The sequence below is a fragment of the Triticum urartu genome, chromosome 2A, assembly GCF_056163025.1.
Source record: "Triticum urartu cultivar PI428250 chromosome 2A, HENAU_Tu73, whole genome shotgun sequence".
NCBI lineage: Eukaryota > Viridiplantae > Streptophyta > Magnoliopsida > Poales > Poaceae > Triticum > Triticum urartu.
In genome coordinates, this window is record NC_141874.1 from 86,857,574 (window position 1) to 86,873,079 (window position 15,506).

Genomic DNA, 15,506 nt, shown 5'->3' on the forward strand with positions numbered 1-15,506 from the left:
TAGTGCCAAGGAGGAACTTTCTGCTATGGGCAAAGGCAAGTGGAGTACAGACTTGTCAAGCTACGCCCACCTCAACGCACAAGAACTTCATTCTGGTTTTTTAAACCGTCTGTACACAAACCACTTAGTGAATCTGATGAAGGAGCGATATGAGGTAACTGCATAACTGTTTCTCTCTTATGTCCAATTTCAAGTACCAACTCCAGTAGCCCCCGAGGGCCGATTTATGATGCCAATCTAAACCGGGACTTTGTAACACCTCAACTTTGCATGCTTAGCCTCCAAGGGCCGGTTGATCTTTTTTTAGATGAACCGGTGCTTTAAAAGTGTAATCTTTTAACTTTCACCTGTATAGTCCCCAAGGGCCGGTTTATCTTTCCAAGCTGAACTGGAACTTTAATCAATGTTACTTTGAGCAAACGTACATTAGCCCCCAAGTGTCAAGAATAATACTTGTATTGTGCTTGGGACTTGTTAAAAAAATTCTAATAATCAAGCAAATAGGCATTAGCCCCCAAGTGCCAAGTGTATAACTTGTTATGTGCTTGGGACTTCCAATATTCACTACCACCTCATAATATGTCTTTCTCTTATAGGTTGAGCTGAGAAAAAAGGAAGCCCAAACCGCTGATCTTTAAGAAAATATCAAATCCCAGCAAGCAGAAACCTCCAAAGCCAAAGAGGAACTGACTAGTGCCTTAGCAGCCATGGAGAAGCTGAAGGAAACCTTGAAGAAGGATCGGGCGGATTGGGGCATAGAGAAAACTGCATTGCAAAAGAGAGCTGAAGACGCAGAAGCAGCCCTTAAACCGGTGGTCGAAGAGCTGACCAGTTTAAAGCGGCAGATCAATGCCACAACCTCTGCTGTTTTTGGTAAGTACCCTCACCTGAAGTTTTCAACATACATTATCTCATCAGTTACTGGTTTACTGATGCTCGCAATGACACAGGAACTCGCATTACCCATCTAGGATCTGACATGCGGATGAAGCTGAAGGCTGCCTATACGGTGATAGAGCGGTTATATTCCGGAGCCCAATGGGCCATTTGCACTGCTGCTCATAACAAACCGCCTCCAACCTTGATAAAGGAAACCATTGAGAATCTGTCAATGCTGCCTGCCTGGTTGGACAAACTAAAAAGATCAGCTGCAAGGTCAGGTGCGCTGACTACGCTAATCCGGGCTAAGGCATGGATACCAGATCTTGAGTCGTCGGATATAGGCAGCGGCTACCCTGGTGTAAAGGAGGATGGTTCAGAGTTTAACAATGACAATCTTCGAAGGTTGACAAGGGAAATGCGCCCCTTAGCGAGCAAATTGGCTGAAGAAACAGATATCTCTCACTACCCGCCGGTTTATGATTCTAGACATAAAAGATATCCTGCGCCAACACATGATGTAGAGGATCTTATTCCGCCAATCCGTAAGCACACCTACCCCTGATGTTGACCCCTCCAACCCTATAAGTGATGAAGCTATGTTCCAAGCCTTAACTGGAATCGATTGGGCAACCATTGACTTCCATCCACTGGGTAGAGAGGAGGAAGAGGATGCACCAGCGCAAGACGATCCACAACCTTCAAGTCAGCATGGTGACGAATCATGATCCGGAGGCCGGTTTAGCCTTCTGTGTACTGCCACACTTGCTGAAAACAATTATTCTTTTTGGGCATTAAAACGCCTTGTAATAGGCTAGTTCAAAAAACTTGGTCTGCTATGCCATCACGCATATTTATGTTGCCTGACACTGTTAATCCATCCCGCTTTAGGATATATTATCTTCATAATCCATAGCGGTGTTATGCAAACTGTTCCTGCATGCAAGAAGTTTGAAAGTGTCCTGGCGGTTTCCGCTGGACGGGTCATGATGCCCAAATATATAGCCAGGGTTTATAACCAAGGCTGTGCTTTGAAAATAATCAAAGATGAAAGAGATAATACCTGTGATATTAAATCACACTGTTGGTTGACCAAATTTTGTATATTTAGGGCTATAACCCCAATCTTGGGTATTGATAACTCCTTCCCTATTTTTACCGGTTTATGATAAAACCGTTCCGGGTTATAATAAACACCGGTGTATTCATATATAATGCTGGCGACTTGTAGTTAAAACCAGACCGGGTTAATCAACACCGGATTATAACTGATCATGTACTTGCAACTTATCGTTGAAAGCCAACCCGGGTCAAGAAACGCCGGATTATAACTGATCATGTACTTACAACCGGATCAATAAACACCGGTTTATCATAAGATATTATAAACCTCATCAAAGGAGAAAGAACTTTGGCAAATAAAAATATAAGAAGAATATGCGAGGCTTTTCATGGGCTGCCAGGCCAGTGAGTTAAACCGTTTTACAAAGCCTTTTAAGATGGACCTCACATTAACCAATCGTCATTTTAAGTTTGACAAGTTTAGGGTCTATGAGATTGACTTGTCAAATGTTCGGCAGGTCATACCAGGATTACCTGGACAGAGTGGCTTACTTAACAAGGCAGGATAACCCGGGGTTTTAGGTGAATACACCTGGCTTCCAAGCCTGGCTTGATAGCCTATTACAAGGGTGTAGACTTCTTTGTTCTTTGAGAAGCAAAGAGCCCCCGAGCAATAATTTGAGCTGTGCTCAGTGGGTGCCTATGTTTGAGTTGTGATTTTGCAACACTCTCTTTGGCCCCACGTAAGTTACTTTTGGCTTTAAACCGATCAAGAGGTGTAGCTATGGTTCAAATATAACCAAGCCCCCAAGTGATTTCCCTGGTGGCCTTACGCCCATCAAGAGGTATGGCTATGGTTCGAATACGACCAAGCCCCCAAGTGACCTTTCATATATATATATATGGCTTATAAACCAGATCAATGGGAAATAGAACTCCGCTTTATAAACAGAAGCCCCCATGTAACCACACATGATGTAATAAAAACAATAGAGACCCCGCTTTAGCTGAGGCTCCGGTTTATTATATTGATCATAATATATACATTGTCATAATTATGTACATAAGAAGAGCCTGTGGCTCAAGTATAGTAAGGCTGAAGATGAGCCATATTCCATGGCCGTTGGGTCCCCTCCTTCGATTTACGTGAGTCTTTATGCTCCCGAACATCGATAATGTAGTATGATCCGTTGTGCAGATTTTTGCTGAACACAAAAGGTCCTTCCCAAGGTGGGGACAACTTGTGCATATCAGTCTGATCCTGGATGAGCCAGAGCACCAGATCGCCTTCTTGAAAAGTTCTGGTTTTAACCCCGGTAGCTGTGATAATGACACAGATCTTGCTGGTAAATTGCCGGACATGCCGCTGCAAGATCACGCTCCTCATCTAACAGGTCCAGTGAGTCCTGACGTGCTTTCTCATTATCAGCTTCAACATAAGCCGCCACATGGGGTGAGTCATGATGGATGTCACTAGGGAGAACTGCCTCTGCTCCGTAGACCATGAAGAAAGGTGTGTAACCCATAGATCTGTTTGGTGTGGTATTGATGCTCCATAACACACAAGGTAACTCCTCCACCCAACAATCCGGCGTCCGCTTTAAAGGAACCATAAGCCGGGGCTTGATGCCTATCAAAATCTCTTGATTGGCTCTCTCTGCTTGACCATTAGATTGGGGGTGAGCCATTGATGACACGTCAAGCTGGATGTGCTCACATTGACAAAATTCTTCCATAGCACCTTTGGACAGATTAGTACCATTATCGGTTATGATGCTGTGTGGAAAACCAAAATGGAAGGTCACCTTTTTGATGAATTGAACCGCCGTAGCTGCATCACACTTACTGACTGGCTCTGCCTCCTCCCACTTGGTGAACTTATCAACTGCCACCAAAAGGTGGGTCTTCTTATCCTTGGATCTCTTAAAGGGCCCACCATATCCACTCCCCAAGTTGCAAACGGCCAAATGATTGGAATCATCCTTAATTCTTGAGCCGGAACATGAGCGCGGCGTGCAAACTTCTGACAATCATCACACCTCTTTACTAAATCCTCAGCATCAACATGAACCGTCAACCAATAGAAGCCGTGCCGAAAAGCCTTAGCTACCAAGGATTTTGAACCGGCGTGGTGACCACAATCTCCTTCGTGGATCTCACGCAAAATCTCACAGCCTTCCTGAGGAGACACACAATGCTGAAACGCCCCTGATACACTACAATGATGCAACTCCCCATTGATAATGGTCATTGACTTGGATCACCAGATTATCTGCCGGGCCAAAGTTTCATCCTCCGGTAACTCGCCCCGGTTCATATACGCCAAGTATGGGACCATCCAATCCGGGATAACATGAAGGGCTGCCACTAACTGAGCCTCTGGGTCAGGAACAGCCAAATCCTCCTTCGTAGGTAACTTGACCGATGGGTTATGCAAAACATCCAGAAAGACATTGGGTGGAACCGGTTTATGTTGGGAACCCAAACGACTTAAAGCGTACGCCACTTCATTCTTTCGCCGGTCCACATGGTCGACTTGAAAACCCTTGAAATGACCTGCAACAATATCTACTTCTCGACGATATACTTCCATGAGTGGATCTTTGGAATCCCAAGTGTCGGACACTTGTTGAGCCACCTGGTCTGAGTCACCAAAGCACTTAACCCAGCTTAAATTCATCTCCTTAGCCATCCGAAGACCATGGAGCAAGGCCTCATACTCAGCTGCATTGTTAGTGCAAGGGAATATTAAACGGAGAACATAACAAAACTTATCACCTCGTGGGGAAGTTAATATGACTCCAGCCCCCGAGCCCTCCAATTTTCTGGACCCATCAAAATTAATAGTCCAATAAGTGTTATCTGGTTTTTCCTCCGGTGCCTGCAACTCTGTCCAGTCGTTGATGAAGTCCACAAGTGCTTGGGATTTGATTGTTGTGCGAGGCATATATTTTAACCCGTGAGGTGCAAGCTCAATAGCCCACTTGGCAACCCGGCCAGTTGCTTCCTTGTTTTGGATGATATCCCCCAAGGGAGCAGAACTGACCACAGTGATAGGATGACCCTGAAAATAGTGCTTGAGCTTCCAGCTTGCCATAAAAACTCCATACACCAGTTTCTGCCAATGTGGGTACCTCTGCTTGGACTCAATAAGCACCTCACTGATATAATAAACTGGTCGTTGAACCGGATACACCTTTCTGGCCTCCTTGCGCTCCACAATAACAACCACACTAACAACCCGGGCATTAGCAGCCACATATAACAACAAGGGATCTTTATCAACAGGAGCAGCAAGGATAGGCGGCTCAACCAGCTCCCGCTTTAAACTCTCAAAGGCCTCGTTGGCAGCATCACTCCAGACGAAATGGTTTGTCTTCTTCATCATCTAATATAGAGGGATTGCCTTTTCTCCCAAATTGCTGATAAACCGGCTCAATGCTGCAATACGGCCCGCCAGACGTTGAACACCGTTAATACACACCGGTTTAGCCAGGGACGTAATAGATTTGATCTTCTCTGGATTAGCTTCAATGCCCCTGTTAGACACCAGAAAACCCAAGAGCTTGCCTGCCAGTACACCAAAGACACATTTGGCTGGATTAAGCATCATTTTATAAACCCAGAGGTTATCAAAAGTCTCGTTCAAGTCATCTATCAATGTTTCCTCCTTTCTGGACTTTACCATAATATCATCCACATAAGCATGAACATTGCACCCACTTTGATTATGAAGACAATTCTGCACACAGCGCTGATAAGTCACCTGGGCACTCTTGAGCCCAAAAGGCATAGATACATAGCACAAGGCTCCAAAGGGACTTATAAAAGTTTTCTTCTCCTGGTCCTTAACTGCCATTTTAATCTGATGATAACCAGAATAAGCGTCCAAAAAACACAAACGGTCAGAACCCACTGTAGCATCAATGATTTGATCAATACGAGGGAGAGCAAAGGGATCGGCTGGACAAGCTTTGTTTAGATCTGTGTAGTCCACACTGATACGTCTCCAACGTATCTATAATTTTTGATTGCTCCATGCTATATTATCTACTGTTTTAGACATTATTGGGCTTTATTATCCACTTTTATATTATTTTTGGGACTAACCTATTAACCGGAGGCCCAACCCAGAATTGTTGTTTTTTGCCTGTTTTAGGGTTTCGAAGACAAGGAATATCAAACGGAGTCCAAACGGAATGAAACCTTCGGGAACATGTTTTTCTCAACGAATAAGACCCAGGAGACTTGGACCCTACGTCAAGGCACAAGAGAGGAGGCCACGAGGTAGGGGCGCGCCTGCCTACCCCAAGCGCACCCTCCACCCTCATGGGCCCCCTGTTGCTCCACCGATGTACTCCTTCCCCCTATATATATCCACGTACCCCCAAACGATAAAATACGGAGCCAAAACCCTAATTCCACCGCCGTAACTTTCTGTATCCATGAGATCCCATCTTGGGGCCTGTTTCGGAGCTCCGCGGGAGGGGGCATCGATCACGGAGGGCTTCTACATCAACACCATAGCCCCTCCGATGAAGTGTGAGTAGTTTACCTCAGACCTACGGTCCATAGTTAGTAGCTAGATGGCTCCTTCTCTCTTTTTGGATCTCAATACAATGTTCTCCCCCTCTCTTGTGGAGATCTATTCGATGTAATCTTCTTTTTGCGTTGTGTTTGTTGAGACCGATGAATTGTGGGTTTATGATCAAGTCTATCTATGAATAATATTTGAATCTTCTCTGAATTCTTTTATGTATGGTTGGTTATCTTTGCAAGTCACTTCGAATTATCAGTTTGGTCTGGCCTACTAGATTGATCTTTCTTACAATGGGGAAGTGCTTAGCTTTGGGTTCAATCTTGTGGTATCCTTTCCTAGTGACAGTAGGGGTAGTAAGGCATGTATTGTATTGTTGCCATCGAGGCTAACAAGATGGGGTTTTCTTCATATTGCATGAGTCTATCCATCTACATCATGTCATCTTGCTTAAGGTGTTACTCTGTTTTTAACTTAATACTCTAGATGCATGCTGGATAGCGGTCGATGAGTGGAGTAATAGTAGTAGATGCAGGCAGGAGTCGGTCTACTTGTCTCAGACGTGATGCCTATATACATGATCATGCCTAGATATTCTCATAATTATGCTCAATTCTGTCAATTGCTCAACAGTAATTTGTTCACCCACCGTAGAATACTTATGCTCTCGAGAGAAGCCACTAGTGAAACCTATGGCCCCCGGGTCTATCTTTATCATATTGATCTCCTACTACTTAGTTATTTCCTTTGCTATTTACTTTGCCTTTATTTTACTTTGCATCTTTATCACAAAAATACCAAAAATATTATCTTTATCATATCTATCAGATCTCACTCTCGTAAGTGGCCTTATAGGGATTGACAACCCCTATTTGCGTTGGTTGCGAGGATTTATTTGTTTTGTGCAGGTACGAGGGACTCGCGCGTAGCCTCCTACTGGATTGATACCTTGGTTCTCAAAAACAGAGGGAAATACTTACGCTACTTTGCTGCATCATCCCTTCTTCTTCGGGGAAAACCAACGCAGTGCTCAAGAGGTAGCAAGAAGGATTTCTGGCGCCGTTGCCGGGGAGGTCTTCGCAAAAGTCAACATACCAAGTACCCATCACATACCCTTATCTCCCGCATTACATTATTTGACATTTGCCTCTCGTTTTCCTCTCCCCCACTTCACCCTTGCCAGTTTATTCGCCCCCCCTCTCTCTCTCTATCCTCCCTCTCTATTTGCCTCTTTTTGCCCGTTTGCTTTTTGTTTGCTTGTGTGTTAGTTTGCTTGCTTGTCATGATGGCTCAAGATAATACTAAATTGTGTGACTTCACCAATACCAATAATAATGATTTTATTAGCACTCCAATTTCTCCTCTTACCGATGCTGAATCTTGTGAAATTAATACCACTTTGCTGAATCTTGTCCTGAATGATCCGTTTTCCGGCCTTCCTAGTGAAGATGTCGCTACCTATCTAAATAGCTTCGTTGATTTGTGTGACATGCAAAAGAAGAAAAATGTGGATAATGATATTGTTAAATTGAAGCTATTTCCTTTTTCGCTTAGAGATCGTGCTAAAGCTTGGTTTTCGTCTTTCCTAAAAATAGTATTGATTCATGGAATAAGTGCAAAGATGCTTTTATCTCTAAGTATTTTCCTCCCACTAAGATCATCTCTCTTAGAAACGATATTATGAACTTTAAGCAACTTGATCATGAACATGTTGCACAAGCTTGGGAGAGAATGAAACTAATGATACATAATTGCCCTACTCATGGTTTAAATTTGTGGATGATTATACAAAAATTTTATGCCGGATTGAATTTTGCTTCTAGAAATGTTTTAGATTTGGCCGCGGAAGGCACTTTTATGGAAATCACTTTAGGAGAAGCTACTAAACTCCTAGATAATATTATGGTTAATTATTCTCAATGGCATACTGAAAGATCTACTAATAAAAAGGTGCATGCGATAGAAGAAATTAATGTTTTGAGTGGAAAGATGGATGAACTTATGAAATTATTTTCTAATAAGAGTGTTTCTTCTGATCCTAATGATATGCCCTTGTCTACTTTGATTGAAATTAATAATGAATCTATGGATGTGAATTTTGTTGGTAGGAACAGTTTTGGTAACAACGCGTATAGAGGAAATTTTAATCCTAGGCCTTATCCTAGTAATCCCTCTAATAATTATGGTAATTCCTACAACAATTCTTATGGAAATTATAATAAGATGCCCTCTAATTTTGAATCTAATATTAAAGAATTTATTACTTCACAAAAGAATTTTAATGCTATGATTGAAGAAAAATTGCTTAAGATTGATGATTTGGCTAGGAACGTTGATAGAATTGCTCTTGATGTTGATTCTTTGAAACTTAGATCTATTCCACCTAAGCATGATATCAATGAGTCTCTCAAATCCATGAGAATTTCCATTGATGAGTGCACAGAAAGAACCGCTAGGATGCGTGCTAAGAAAGATGCCTTTATAAAAGCGTGTTCTTCTAGTTCCTATGAAAATAATGATGAGGATCTAAAAGTTATTGATGTGTCCCCTATTAAATCTTTGTTTTGCAATATGAATCTTGATAATGATGGGACTGAATATGATCCACCTTTACCTAGAAGGTGTTCTAAGAATTCAGAATTTGTTGATCTTGATGCTAAATTTGATAAAAGTGGCATTGGAGAAATTAAAACCCTAGATGTCGCTAAACCCACTATTATGGATTTCAAGGAATTTAACTATGAAAATTGCTCTTTAATTGATTGTATTTCCTTGTTGCAATCCGTGCTAAATTCTCCTCACGCTTATAGTCAAAATAAAGCGTTTACTAAACATATCGTTGATGCTTTGATGCAATCTTATGAGGAAAAACTTGAATTGGAAGTTTCTATCCCTAGAAAACTTTATGATGAGTGGGAACCAACTATTAAGATTAAAATTAAAGATCATGAATGCTATGCTTTATGTGATTTTGGTGCTAGTGTTTCCATGATTCCAAAGACTTTGTGTGATTTGTTAGGTTTCCATGATTTTGATGATTGCTCTCTAAACTTGCACCTTGCGGATTCCACCATTAAGAAACCTATGGGAAGAATTAATGATGTTCTTATTGTTGCAAATATGAATTATGTGCCCGTAGATTTTATTGTTCTTGACATAGATTGCAATCCTTCATGTCCTATTATTCTTGGTAGACCTTTCCTTAGAACGATTGGTGCAATTATTGATATGAAGGAAGGAAATATTAGATTCCAATTTCCATTAAGGAAAGGCATGGAACACTTTCCTAGAAAGAAAATTAAATTACCTTATGAATCTATTATGAGAGCCACTTATGGATTGCCTACCAAAGATGGAAATACCTAGATCTTTTCTTGCTTGTTATCCCTAGCTAGGGGCGTTAAACGATAGCGCTTGTTGGGAGGCTACCCAATTTTATTTTTATTCCTTGCTTTTTGCTCCTATTTAGTAATAAATAATTTATCTAGCCTCTGTTTTGGTTGTGTTTCTTATGTTTAATTAGTGTTTGTGCCAAGTAGAACCATTGGGAAGACTTGGGGAAAGTCTTGTTGAACTTGCTGTAAAAAACAGAAACTTTAGCGCTCACGAGAACTGCTGCTATTTTTATTTGGAAAGTTATATTTAGTTAATTATTTTTGAAGATGATTAATAGATAAATTCCTCACGTTCGTCAATTTATATTAGAATTTTTTGGGTTCCATATCTTGCGCTAGCTACAGATTACTACAGACTGTTCTGTTTTTGACAGATTCTGTTTTTCGTGTGTTGTTTACTTATTTTGATGAATCTATGGCTAGTAAAATAGTTTATAAACCATATAGAAGTTGGAATACAGTAGGTATAAGACCAATATAAATAAAGAATGAGTTCATTACAGTACCTTGAAGTGATATTTTGTTTTCTTTCGCTAACGGAGCTCACGAGATTTTCTACTTTAAGTTTTGTGTTGTGAAGTTTTCAAGTTTTTGGGTAAAGATTTGATGGATTATGGAACAAGGCGTGGCAAGAGCCTAAGCTTGGGGATGCCCATGGCACCCCCAAGATAATCTAAGGACACCTAAAAGCCAAAGCTTGGGGATGCCCATGGCACCCCCAAGATAATCTAAGGACACCTAAAAGCCAAAGCTTGGGGATGCCTCGGAAGGCATCCCCTCTTTCGCCTACTTCTATCGGTAACTTTACTTGGAGCTATATTTTTATTCGCCACATGATATGTGTTTTTCTTGGAGTGTCCTGTATGATTTGAGTCTTTGCTTGTTAGTTTACCACAATCATCCTTGCTGTACACACCTTTTGAGAGAGCCATACATGATTTGGAATTTGTTAGAATACTCTATGTGCTTCGCTTATATCTTTTGAGTTATATAATTTTGCTCTAGTACTTCACTTATATATTTTAGAGCGTGGTGGTGGATTTGTTTTATAGAAACTATTGATCTCTCATGCTTCACTTAGATTATTTTGAGAGTTCTTGGAAAGCATGGTAATTTGCTTAAAATCCTAATATGCTTGGTACACAAGATTAATAATAAAACTTTCTTATCAGTGTGTTGAATACTATGATAAGTCTGATGCTTGATAATTGTTTTGAGACATGAATATGGTGATATTAAAGTTGTGCTAGTTGAGTAGTTGTGAATTTGAGAAATACTTGTGTTGAAGCTTGTGATTCCCGTAGCATGCACGTATGGTGAACCGTTATGTGATGAAGTCGGAGCATGATTTATTTTCTGATTGTCTTCCTTATGAGTGGCGGTCGGGGACGAGTGATGGTCTTTTCCTATCAATCTATCCCCCTAGGAGCATGCGCGTAATAATTTGCTCTGATGACTTGTAGATTTTTCGCAATAAGTATATGAGTTCTTTATGACTAATATTGAGCCCATGGATTATACGCACTCTCACCCTTCCACCTTTGCTAGCCTCTCTAATACCACGCACCTTTTCGCCGGTATCATACACCCACCATATACCTTCCTCAAAACAGCCACCATACCGACCTATTATGGCATTTCCATAGCCATTCCGAGATATATTGCCATGCAACTTTCCACCGTTCCGTTTATTATGACACACTCCATCATTGTCATATTGCTTAGCATGATCATGTAGTCGACATCGTATTTGTGGCAAAGCCACCATTCATAATTCTTTCATACATGTCACTCATGAGTCATTGCATATCCCGGTACACCGCCGGAGGCATTCATATAGAATCATATTTTGTTCTAAGTATCGAGTTGTAATTGTTGAGTTGTAAGAAAAATGAAAGTGTGATGATCATCATTATTAGAGCATTGTCCCAGTGAGGAAAGGATGATGGAGACTATGATTCCCCACAAGTCGGGATGAGACTCCAGACGAAAAAAAGAAGAAAAAAAGAGGCCATAAGAAAAGAGAAAAGGCCCAAATAAAAAAATGAGAGAAAAAGAGAGAAGGGACAATGCTACTATCCTTTTACCACACTTGTGCTTCAAAGTAGCACCATGATCTTCATAGTAGAGAGTCTCTCATGTTATCACTTTCATATACTAGTGGGAATTTTCATTATAGAACTTGGCTTGTATATTCCAATGATGGGCTTCCTCAAATTGCCCTAGGTCTTCATGAGCAAGCAAGTTGGATGCACACCCACTTAGTTTCTTTTTGAGCTTTCATATACTTATAGCTCTAGTGCATCCGTTGCATGGCAATCCCTACTCACTCACATTGATATCTATTGATGGGCATCTCCATAGCCCGTTGATACGCCTAGTTGATGTGAGACTATCTTCTCCCTTTTTGTCTTCTCCACAACCACCACTCTATTCCACCTATAGTGCTATGTCCATGGCTCACGCTCATGTATTGCGTGAAAATTGAAAAAGTTTTGAGAATGTCAAAAGTTTGAAACAATTGCTTGGCTTGTCATCGGGGTTGTGCATGATTTAAATATTTTGTGTGGTGAAGATGGAGCATAGCCAGACTATATGATTTTGTGGGGATAACTATCTTTAGCCATGTTATTTTGAGAAGACATAATTGCTTAGTTAGTATGCTTGAAGTATTATTATTTTTATGTCAATATGAACTTTTATCTTGAATCTTTCGGATCTGAATATCCATACCACAATTAAGAAGAATTACATTAAAATTATGCCAAGTAGCACTCCGCATCAAAAATTTCTGTTTTTATCATTTACCTACTCAAGGACGAGCAGGAATTAAGCTTGGGGATGCTTGATATGTCTCCAACGTATCTATAATTTTTGATTGCTCCATGCTATATTATCTACTGTTTTGGACATTATTGGGCATTATTATCCACTTTTATATTATTTTTGGGACTAACCTATTAACCGGAGACCCAACCCAGAATTGCTATTTTTTGCCTGTTTTAGGGTTTTGAAGAAAGGGAATATCAAACGGAGTCCAAACGGAATGAAACCTTCGGGAACGTGATTTTCTCAACGAATAAGACCCAGGAGACTTGGACCCTACGTCAAGGCACAAGAGAGGAGGCCACGAGGTAGGGGGCGCGCCTGCCTACCCCAGGCGCGCCCTCCACCCTCGTGGGCCGCCTGTTGCTCCACCGACGTACTCCTTCCTCCTATATATATCCACGTACCCCCAAACGATCAAATACAGAGCCAAAACCCTATTCCACCGCCGTAACTTTATGTATCCATGAGATCCCATCTTGGGGCCTGTTCGGAGCTCTGCCGGAGGGGCCATCGATCATGGAGGGCTTCTACATCAACACCATAGCCCCTCCGATGAAGTGTGAGTAGTTTACCTCAGACCTACGGGTCCATAGTTAGTAGCTAGATGGCTTCTTGTCTCTTTTTGGATCTCAATACAATGTTCTCCCCCTCTCTTGTGGAGATCTATTCGATGTAATCTTCTTTTTGTGGTGTGTTTGTTGAGACCGATGAATTGTGGGTTTATGATCAAGTCTATCTATGAATAATATTTGAATCTTCTCTGAATTCTTTTATGTATGATTGGTTATCTTTGCAAGTCTCTTCGAATTATCAGTTTGGTCTGGCCTTCTAGATTGATCTTTCTTGCAATGAGAGAAGTGCTTAGCTTTGGGTTCAATCTTGCGGTGTCCTTTCCTAGTGACAGTAGGGGCAGCAAGGCACGTATTGTATTGTTGCCATCGAGGATAACAAGATGGGGTTTTCTTCATATTGCATGAGTCTATCCCTCTACATCATGTCATCTTGCTTAAGGCATTACTCTGTTTTTAACTTAATACTTTAGATGCATGCTGGATAGCGGTCGATGAGTGGAGTAATAGTAGTAGCTGCAGGCAGGAGTCTGTCTACTTGTCTCAGACGTGATGCCTATATACATGATCATGCCTAGATATTCTCATAATTATGCTCAATTCTGTCAATTGCTCAACAGTAATTTGTTCACCCACCGTAGAATACTTATGCTCTCGAGAGAAGCCACTAGTGAAACCTATGGCCCCCGGGTCTATCTTTATCATATTGATCTCCTACTACTTAGTTATTTCCTTTTCTATTTACTTTGACTTTATTTTACTTTGCATCTTTATCACAATAATACCAAAAATATTATCTTTATCATATCTATCAGATCGCACTCTCGTAAGTGGCCTTATAGGGATTGACAACCCCTATTTGCGTTGGTTGCGCGGATTTATTTGTTTTGTGCAGGTACGAGGGACTCGCGCGTAGCCTCCTACTGGATTGATACCTTGGTTCTCAAAAACTGAGGGAAATACTTACGCTACTTTGTTGCATCATCCTTTCCTCTTTGGGGAAAACCAACGCAGAGCTCAAGAGGTAGCACACACACATACGCCAAGTGCCGTTCTTCTTAAGTACCAGCACCGGATTAGCTAGGCACTTAGGGTGAAAGACCTCCACAATAAACCCTGCTGCCAAAACCCGGGCTACCTCCTCACCAATAGCCTTGCGCCTTTCTTCATTGAAGCGGCGGAGAAACTGCCTGATCGGTTTAAACTTAGGATCTATATTAAGAGTGTGCTCAGCGAGTTCCCTCGGTACACCTGGCATATCAGAAGGTTTCCATGCAAAGATGTCCTAGTTCTCATGGATGAACTCGATGAGCGCGCTTTCCTATTTCGGATCCAGGTTAGCGCTGAACTGCCTGGATGAATCGCCAGGACAAAGTCAACCAGCTTAGTCTCCTCAGCCGATTTAAACTTCAAGGCCGGATCATGCTCTATAGTTGGCTTTTTCAGAGAAGTCATATCTTCCGGTTCAACATTGTCTTGGTAGAACTTCAACTCCTCTGTTGCATAGACCGATTCAGCATAAGCCGCGTCACCTTCTTCAGATTCCAAAGCAACCTTCCGACTCCCATGTGATAACCCACAAGTATAGGGGATCAATTGTAGCCTCTTTCGATAAGTAAGAGTGTCGAACCCAACGAGGAGCTAAAGGTAGAACAAATATTCCCTCAAGTTCTATCGACCACCGATACAACTCTATGCACACTTGACGTTCGCTTTACGGGAAACAAGTATGAAACTAGAAGTACTTTGTAGGTGTTTTTGGGTAAGCTTGCAAGAAAGTAAAGAGCACGTAAATAAAAGCTAGGGGATGTTTAGATAAAGACACAACTAAATTAGTTTTAGTAAAGAGCTCTTGTCAACAAGAAGGTTATTTGTCCCTAGCCAATCGATAACTAGACCGGTAATCATTATTGCAATTTTATTTGAGGGAGAGGCATAAGCTAACATACTTTCTCTACTTGGATCATATGCACTTATGATTGGAACTCTAGCAAGCATCCGCAACTACTAAAGATTCGGTAAAACCCGACCATAGCATTAAAGCATCAAGTCCCCTTTATCCCATACGCAAACAACCTACTTACTCGGGTCTGTGCTTCTGTCACTCACGCCACCCACCATAAGCAAATCATAAGCATATTGCAAACCCTACAGCGGGAATCCCTCACGCTTGCGCGACACGGAGAGCACCATAGGACAACACCAATAATAAAACATACAACTCAAACCAATCAC